Genomic DNA, 9,382 nt, shown 5'->3' on the forward strand with positions numbered 1-9,382 from the left:
CTTATAATTAATGTATAACTCCTATTCCTTCTTGTTTATCGACAAGGCATATGATTAATGTATAGCCTTCTTCAACTCCTTTGTTGATTACTAATACCTAATAAATACAGGACTGAGGAGTTGTTCAGGGAGACAGTCTTTTCTACCGTCATACCCTGCTCCCTTTCTCTTGCAGCTGACTTGTTTGTGCCTCATTCTTCTCCCATGGGCCGTCAGGAAGTGGCAAGTAGCACTGGAACAGGGATCTGAAACGGAACAGGATAAGAAGTCCCAATGTGTTTGCCTGCAAGGCCGTGCCTTTTTCTCCCGCTGGTGAGTTGTGGTACTTATCGCAGGGTATGGGTAATATAAAGAAGCACCAACAAATATCGCCCTTAAGTATGTTTATTGAGATGGCTCCTAAAGGTTGGAGGAGCAAAATTCAGTGAGGGCCAACTTTTGGAGCTTTTAAAAGTAATTAAAGAACATTGCTCCTGGTTGCCTACATTAGGGACTTCAGATTTACAGACATGGGAAAAAGTAGGTCATAAGTTAAAACTTTTACATGCTAAAGAAAAAACAATTCTGATTACTATATGGTCCACTTGGACCCTTATTCACTCCGTTTTGGAGCCTTTACAAACCTCTGATTCAGATAGCGATAATGAATGTTCAGGAGAAACTAAAAAAGAGGGAGCTGAACATGCAATCCTGGAGGGAAAAAAAATTACTAAAGTCATCACAAAGAAATATATAAAGGAGGAGTCTTCTCCCCCCACCCCAATAACAAAACAGAAAGAGAGAACAATTACTACTATGCCTTGGCACCATCGCCATCAGCTCCACCATCCTATGAGAAGGCACCATTTAGCATAAAGGATGAAAAACCCATGCTATCAGCCATTCAAAAGGGCCTCCTTGAAGCAAAGTGAGCAAGAGACCCAGATGCCTTACATTTTAATTTCCCAGTTACTATTAGAGAACATGTCACTCTAGGACATGATTTTAACAACCCTAATGGTATTTATGAGGCCATACACGAGCCATTTCCCTTCAATTTATTGAAGGAATTAAAACAAGCAGTACAAAATGATAGAGTTAATTCTCCATTTACAAAGGGAACCATTCAAGGCATTGCAGAAGGCAATCGACTTATTTCAATTGATTGGTCACTATTACCAAAAACAGTTCTATCCTCACAGGAGTTTTTGCAATTTAAAACATGGTAGCAATATCATGCAGATATAGCAGCTGCTCATAACAGAGCTAGCAATGTTCCTATTTCCAGGAAGCAGTTCATGGGCATTGGGCCATGGGCCTGAGTGCAAGATCAGGTACAAATGAATGATCAAGCTATTGAGCAGCTCTGGCATTGTTGTTTGAGAGCCTGGGAGAGAACAGAATCCCAAGGAGAGAATTGCTCTTCTTTTCAAAAAGTGGTACAGAGTCCAAAAGAACCCAATACTCACTTTATTGCGAGATTACAAGAAGCTGTTAAAAGATAAATAATCTCGAGGCTGCTGATACCATTCTTCAGCAGTTGGCTTATGAAAATGCCAATGCTGACTGTAAGAAACCGATTACACCCTTTAAAGGCAAGGGAACATTGACAGATTATATTAAGCTATGCCAAGGAGTAGAAAGAGAGACCTGTAAAGCTGATTTGTTAGCTCAAGCAGCAGCTGCTCTGACCACAGGAAAATTAAAAGGACAATGTTTCAGCTGTGGGCAGACAGGATCTACTAAAACTCAGTGTAGGCAAAAAGGAAAATTCCCTCCACGAAATGCAAGAAATAAGTCACCAGGTCTTTGTCCTGAGTGTAAAAAGGAAAACATTGGGCAAATCAGTGTCATTCTAACTTTCACAAGGATGGATCTCCCCTTCAGGGAAACTTATTTTGGGGCAAGTCCTCAGCCCTGAAAAAACAAGGGGACCAATTCTCCCTTAATACCCAGCTTTCGGACAATTGTACCATTTTAAATTTATTACATGCTATGCCTGGTAGTGCTGGACTAGATATCCCCCTTCCCAAAAATCATCTCTTAATGCCTGCCAAGCTTCCCACTAAAATTCCAATTAATATTTTTGGCCCTTTACTGAAGGGAACCACTGGGCTACTTTAGGGGAGATCCAGCCTTACTTCAAAGGGAATACTAGCTCACACCAGCATTATTGATTCAGACTATACCAGTGAAATTTCAGTGATGATAACTACTGTGGCTCCATACCATTTTCAAAAAAGAGATTCCATTGCCCGGTTGCTACTTTTACCCTATCTCCAGGGTCAATTTAAAAACAAACAAAGAATTGCACTTGTGCTGTTTTGTTTAGTTTGTGAACAAAGACTTAGACAAAGTACAAAAAATAAATCCTCTTTTGCAACCTGGAACTCATGTGAGTTTTGATGCAGATAAGAAGGAACAAGATCTGGGGCGCCCGTATGGCTCAGTGGATTAAGCCTCTGCCTTCAGCTCAGGTCATGATCTCAGCGTTCTGGGATTGAGCCCCGCATAGGGCTCTCTGCTCAGCAGGGAGCCTGCTTTCCCCTCTCTCTGCCTGCCTCTCTGCCTCTCTGCCTACTTGTGATCTATCTGTCAAATAAATAAAATAAGATAAGATAAAATAAAACAAAGAAACTAATGGGTTTGGAAGCACTGGAAAAACTGGGGCATATTTGACTGAGAAAATTTATCAAGATAAACCGATTTATCATGTTAAAATACAAGGAAAGGAATTTTTAACAGTTTTGAAAGACTGAGTCTGTAGATCAAAAAGATTTCTTGGGCTGCTTATAGCAGCCATTTTAGGAATTATAGCCATTACTGCTATGGCTACACTGCAGGAATAATTTTATATCAGACTGTACAAACCACACAATTTGTACAAAAGTGGCACAAAAATGCTAGCAAAGCTTGGAATCAACAAACAGTCATAGATCAAAAATTAGATAACAGAATCTCTGATTTAGAATCAGCCATAATATATATAGGAGATGGTCTTCAAAATACAAAACTTAGGCTCCACCTTTTATGTGATTGAAATTTTTCTTCCTTCTGTGTTACTCCCCATGCCTATAACAAATCAAAAATAATGTTGAGCAAGATTTGCTATCATATTACCAATTATTATGGCAATAATTTAACTTTAGATATTAAATAGCTTCAAAATGCTATTCAAGACATCACTCACTCATCATTACAATCAGTTCCAGGAATGAGTTTTGCGCAAAGGATTAATGATATTCTGTCTGATCTAAACCCTTTTACTTGGATCAAACAAACTGACCTTGGCATTATAGGTGCAATGATTATTCCTTTTATTGCTATCATCTTTTAATGCTTAGTCCTCAGATGCACACAAAAATCCTTCTAGTGACTAAAGGATTGAGAAGTTGCAAAATCAACTTTCCTACTTCTGTACAAACAAAAAAAGGGAAATGTAACTGTCCTTCAGAACAATGTATTACTTAAAATATAACTTATAAGAAATTGTACTAGCCATCAGGCATGTTTAGATATAGCCTTAAAAAAACAAAAAACAAAACAAACAAACAAACAAACAAACAAAAAACCTGTACTGGCAATAAGCCTCTGGGGGAGAAGATGATATACATCCTTGAACCTGAGCAGCCTGGAACACCCCGCCACTCAGGACAGAATGCTGCCTGCTTCTATTTTCTGTTATCTCCCCTACTCCAGAGACCACCTGTGGCTAATTAGATGATCCCTTTGAATGTGCTTGCTCAACTATAAATTTTATACTGCTTGACCAGGCATATCCTGCTTTTCTTCTTGCTTATCTGCAAGACTTATAATCAATGTATAACCACTATTCCTTCTTGTTTACCTACAAGGCATATAATTAGTGTATAGTCTTCTTCAACTCCTTTGTTGATTACTGTTTAATATCTAATAAATACAGGACTGAGGGGTTGTTCAGGGTGACAGTCTTCTGCTGTCAACCCCTGCTCCCTTTCTCTTGAAGCTGACTTGTTTGTGCCTCATTCTTCTCCTGTGCACCATCAGGAAGGAAGTGGCACATAGACAAATTTTAGAGCTGTTTTTTTTTTTTTAAGATTTTATTTATTTATTTCTCAGAGAGAGAGAGAGAGAGAAGAAGCAGGCAGAGGCAGAGAGAGAAACAGGCTCCCTGCTGAGCAAGGAGCCCGACGCGGGACTCGATCCCAGGACCCCGACGCGGGACTCGATCCCAGGACCCCGAGATCATGACCTGAGCCAAAGGCAGCGGCTTAACCCACTGAGCCACCCAGGCGTCCCAAATTTTAGAGCTGTTATACAATCACCCAACAAGTACAGAGATCCTGGTTTTATCCTCTTTAAAATTCCCTAGAACAGATCATCTATAAGAATGACTTTAATAACCCTTTTGACATTTTCAAATATCAAATATGCCCCCATTTTATTAAAGTGGAAATACTGTACTTTAAAATCAAGAGTTCAATAAAATGAATCAAAGAAATGTTCTCATTACTCAGGCTTTGGTTTTATATATTCTGTTCCAATATTGACTTTTGTTCATTTAACAAAAATAATAAGCATATATTTCAAAGTATATCTAGCTTTTGTCCTATCATAAAAAAACAAGCCTTGTCCCCCAAAATGGCCTCTATAGAGTTCTTTAATCATGTTTAAATGACTGCATATGAATGTATTTCCATTTATATCACAAGGATTTAAGAGAAAGCATTTCTTTCTGATATCAATTCACAAGTTGACCTGATCATTTTCATATGTAAAGTCACTGCTGCCATTTTGAAACACAGATTTTTCTGAGATGTATGTAATACCAATCATGATTCTTTTGCATCCCATATTAAGGGACATTTAGGTTTCTATTCTACAAAAGACTCAATAATAGCTACATTGACAAGTGCTTACTACCTCCCAAATCCTGTGCTGATGCATTCCTAGGAGGTGAGTATGTTGATCCCATTCTACAGATGAGGAAATAAAGGTTGCAAAAGGGTTCCTGTGCAGGCAGCTCTGAGCCTCCACTGAATACTGCCTCTTCATAAAGCATGACAAACATGGTTCCAATTTCTGTATATTTCTGTATCTCAACCTTTGGGGCTAGAAAGAAATTATGTACAGCAAAATACAAAGAATCCAGAGAAGTCTTAAGGCTCTTTCCCATCACAATTGCAGACTGTTTAATGGAGATGAGTATCATATGCATAAGATATCTCACTGTTTCTGGTAATAACCAAAGTCCCAATACACAATGCAGTGACTCTTGGCCATTTCCCTTGTACACCTGAGTTCTGTATTAGTCTAGAGGATTGAACCAATAAGGATGATGTGAAGCCTGGCAGAACTGTCTGCAGCAGAGCCTGCAGGAAGAAAACACTAAAAATAGGAGATCGCTAGTACTTAAGCCTAAGACAAGTGAGCCAGGAAGTGCTGTAGCCCCTATGGGGAAAACCCACTGGTTCTCCAAGGTTCTCTCAACAAAGGATCATTACACAGCTATTAAACCGTCTTAAACTGCAGCCCAGGACGGTATTTCTATACAATATCCTCCCCTGCAGGGAGCATTGCATAACAGTCTAGGTCAACTCAGATACCAGGATGGGCTGAACCATAAATTAGCTTTCTATTCCCTGGCCATTCCTTGGGTTTGAAAGCTTTTTTTTAAAGTTGAGCATAGAGCAACTGACAAAAGAATATTTTCTACTGCAGATTTAATGGGCTAAGAAATGGAGAGGAAAAACCACTGTTGGTAAATAATCATTCTTAAAAACTATGCAAATGTTTCACTTGTGAACCCTTAAGTGGGGTGGAACAGGGAAGCAATGTGTGAATGTCATCTAGAGGTGAGGTGCTGAAAGAAGCCTGACAGTGGGAAGAGGGAGGAGGGACACCTGATAAATGCTTCTGCGGTTTATGCTTATGTGTGCACCTGGGGGTGGCTGCAGGCGTGCCCAACAGTAGGTTCCAGGAGGCATTTCTCTGTGGGTTGTTTGTTGATGCAAACTCTCCCTATGCCTAAACTAGAGAGTTCTTAACTCTTAGGGTCACCACTTGAATAGTTTGGAACTAAATAGATAGTTAGAGCATGCTACAGTCAGCCTCTTTGCAACACATGCCTTTGGCTACTAAAAGGCTAGGGAGGGGTGAGTAGAAGGCTGAATCCCCCAGGGCTGTTACCAGGTGGCACTTACTGCTGGCCTGGTGCACTGGTCCCAGCCATGGGGTTGGTTGGCACCCCTTCTGCAATGCTACATGTTTTTTTTGTTTTTGTTTTTGTTTTTAAAGATTTTATTTATTTATTTGACAGAGAGAGATCACAAGCAGGCAGAGAGGCAGGCAGAGAGACAGGAGGAAGCAGGCTCCCCGCTGAGCAGAGAGCCCGATGCGGGACTCGATCCCAGGACTCCGAGATCATGACCTGAGCCGAAGGCAGCAGCTTAACCCACTGAGCCACCCAGGCGCCCCAATGCTACATGTTTTTAAAATTAACCCTGACCCCATTGTCCCCACAGAGGGGAAGGTGGGTCCACACTAGCACCATTCCCAACTGATATCAAGGCTCATCATTGCCTCTGATGTTCAGGGAGCACCCTTCCCTGCCCGTGAGGCTTTCTTTCTGACTCTTCACAGAGTATCCCCACTGTCTTATGCTGTTGCTCAACTCTTCTGTCCTCACTCTCCTGCATCTTATTCCTGAGAACCTTCCAGGATATCCATCCTGCCTTTGACAGCAAGTCCCAGACTCTTCCTCAGCTTGGCTTGCTGTACTCATGTCCTTTGCACTTCAGGTAGACAAACAGAGCAGCCTTCTTTCAACATACTCATGACAGCCACAAATGATAATAACAGTTTCAAATCCACTGAGGCTACCATTATACACATTTTGCCATCTCTTCCTACTAATGTATAATAGGACACTATGTCCAGGTATGTTCCAGGTCCTCAAACTCAATCAAGGAAACCGAAGTCTTATTCTGATTTAACTTTACACCAGTCTTTGCTCTTTTTCTTACTAGCCTTGTTTCTATTTCCTCAAAACACAATTTAAAGACAACTCTTTAATAATGTATTCTAGACTTCTACAGGGAATGACCATCTCCCAGAATCTAGTCTTTCTTTCCTTTTGAATTTGGCCATTTGCTCTTCTTTGCCCCGTCCTGTGGAGTCTCCTTCCCACACAAAAGCCCCACTGCTCTCCTGCCTCTCTAAGGTGGCAGTTGGCTCCCAGACTCAAAGGAGACCTTCCATGCCTTCCTTGTCTTGGGAAGTTAGTCCTTCTGACTGACCCTGCCTCAAACTATCCACCACCAAAACAGTACCACGCCTATCTATTCAGGAAAAACTGCATTGAACAAAAGGGTTTTCAGATGCTCTCCTAAGAACTGAAGAGGATACAAAAAATTCTGTCCCTCAAATAACTAACAGACTAGTTTCTCAGGCCTTGAAGGTGACAGGTTAATATTTCTGACAAACTCACACTCAAAACTAAGGACTGAATGTGTTACCCTCCCAGAGACATTTGCTTTTTAAAAGACTTAGTTTGACATACTTGACAAATGGCTTTAAAAGTTTCTAGTGAGACTCCTGAATTGTAATGCTAGTAATGTGAACAGAAGCTAACAAAAAGAAAATGAACAAGCTGACAATTCTACTTCGAGTGCAAGCTTTCTATAAAGTTTCACTATGAAGTAAAAACAATGAGTTTGAACCCCACATTGGGTGTAGAGTTTACTTAAAAAAAAAAAAAGAAAGAAAGAAAGAAAAAAACAAGGAATGCCTACCTGGCTCAGTTGGTAGAGCATGCAGCTCTTAATCTCAGCGTCATGAATTTAAGTCCCACATAGAGCTTACTTAAGAAAAATAATAATAATTTAAAAACAAATAAAAAGAATCTTGAAGAAAAAAAAAAACCACAATGATAATTCTACACTTGATCTTAGCCTGAAGGCCGAGAACCAATCAACACAATGCTAATTCTAATGAGGTTAGCCAAGAAATAACATGCAAAAATTGTGAATCATCTAAGAAAACCATTTCAAATCTGGCTTTATATAGACTATCCTTAATAATGAATTGCACGCTATGTGTTGCCTTGATTTATTAACTAATAAATACATGATGATATCATTACTGATATCATTTAAAATGCAAAGTTACTTTATCTTTATTTAATTTAACTCATGTTTATAACATATCTCATGTATTAGCACTATAGTATCTATACACCATAGTTAATTAATATACATACATTGTGGTCGGTTGCAAAAACTTTTTACTGGTAACTGCGTGAGATCACAGGACATTAGGAGAACACAGGTTCGGACTATGGGGAGTCTATTTAGTTCATAAACTCTTGAAGATGGAAATTATCACTTCTCTTGACATTGACCTATACTTATGCTTAGTGGGCCTTCAAAATTTGTACCAGAATGCTTCTCTCAGCATCAAAATAATTAAAAAGAGCTTCTGAAGGAAGCTTCTGAAGGATCAAAGTCCAGTTCTAAACACCAGAAAACAAAACTGTGTGCTCACCTCTCCTCTTCTTGACTTAAATTTAAATAACCTGCTAAGCCTACCGGGAGAGTTACCCGCATGCCTGTTTGGCTTCCTTTTCTGTTCAAACCAGGAACAAACTAAACTGGATCTGTTGGCCTGTCCCTGGGAAGATCATGATACCCGGTGAACTAAAACAGAAGTCCATGATGTTCACTTTCATCGCACATAATTGGAACAATATGGAGAATACTGGCATGACCCCAGCACAAGGATGACACAAAACTTCATGAAGCATTCCATGTTAAAAAAAAAAAAAAAAAAGAAGTCCGTGTATTGAGCAAAGTTTCTCCAAGTTTAACAGATACAGCTAAATAATTCCACTTAACAGTTTAAACAACTTGGGGTTAAACAATTATATTGTTTACAGCTGCAGTATAAGACACTAAATAAAATCACATCTACCTCAAGGGCCAGGTTTTGATGTGATAATGATTAAGGGTAAATTGTTCACATTTGCTCTGATATTTACAGACTAACATGGATTCTTTCATGTTAACAGCACAGAACATTAGAATCTGGGTCAAATATTTAATGAAGAGCTTCAACAGATTGAAAACCTTTATTGAAAAAAACCTGACCCTCTCCATTGGCACTCTGATAACGGGCTTCTGTTTAGGCTAAAAGATAACCTTGGTTCTTGAATTTATAAAACAGAATGTTTATTCCAATGTCTACAATTTGGAATCTAACACATGTGAACATTAACAACTGATGATAATAGTATTTCAAAGACTTAGCTTATCAGAAGTTTAAGAGAAGTTAAGAAACTATTTTGCTTTTGCACCCAACCTTAGTAGCCAGGGAACATTCCCTTGCATCAGTCCATAATTTTCCTAATATTACATACTGAGCAATA

At 39.4% G+C, this 9,382-nt stretch overlaps 1 non-coding gene and 1 pseudogene across 1 annotated transcript; both read left to right on the plus strand.

Annotated features, from left to right (window-relative positions):
• The first annotated feature begins 2,288 nt into the window (after positions 1 to 2,288).
• On the plus strand, positions 2,289 to 2,405 carry LOC125096674 (uncharacterized; annotated as a pseudogene).
• Positions 2,406 to 8,670: 6,265 nt separating this feature from the next.
• LOC125096623 (U6 spliceosomal RNA) lies at positions 8,671 to 8,772 on the plus strand. The gene has a single exon (XR_007126297.1). It is a non-coding gene; the product is annotated as a U6 spliceosomal RNA (small nuclear RNA).
• The last annotated feature ends 610 nt before the right edge of the window (positions 8,773 to 9,382 follow it).

This window comes from Lutra lutra, chromosome 3 (assembly GCF_902655055.1).
Source record: "Lutra lutra chromosome 3, mLutLut1.2, whole genome shotgun sequence".
NCBI classification, from domain to species: Eukaryota; Metazoa; Chordata; class Mammalia; order Carnivora; family Mustelidae; genus Lutra; species Lutra lutra.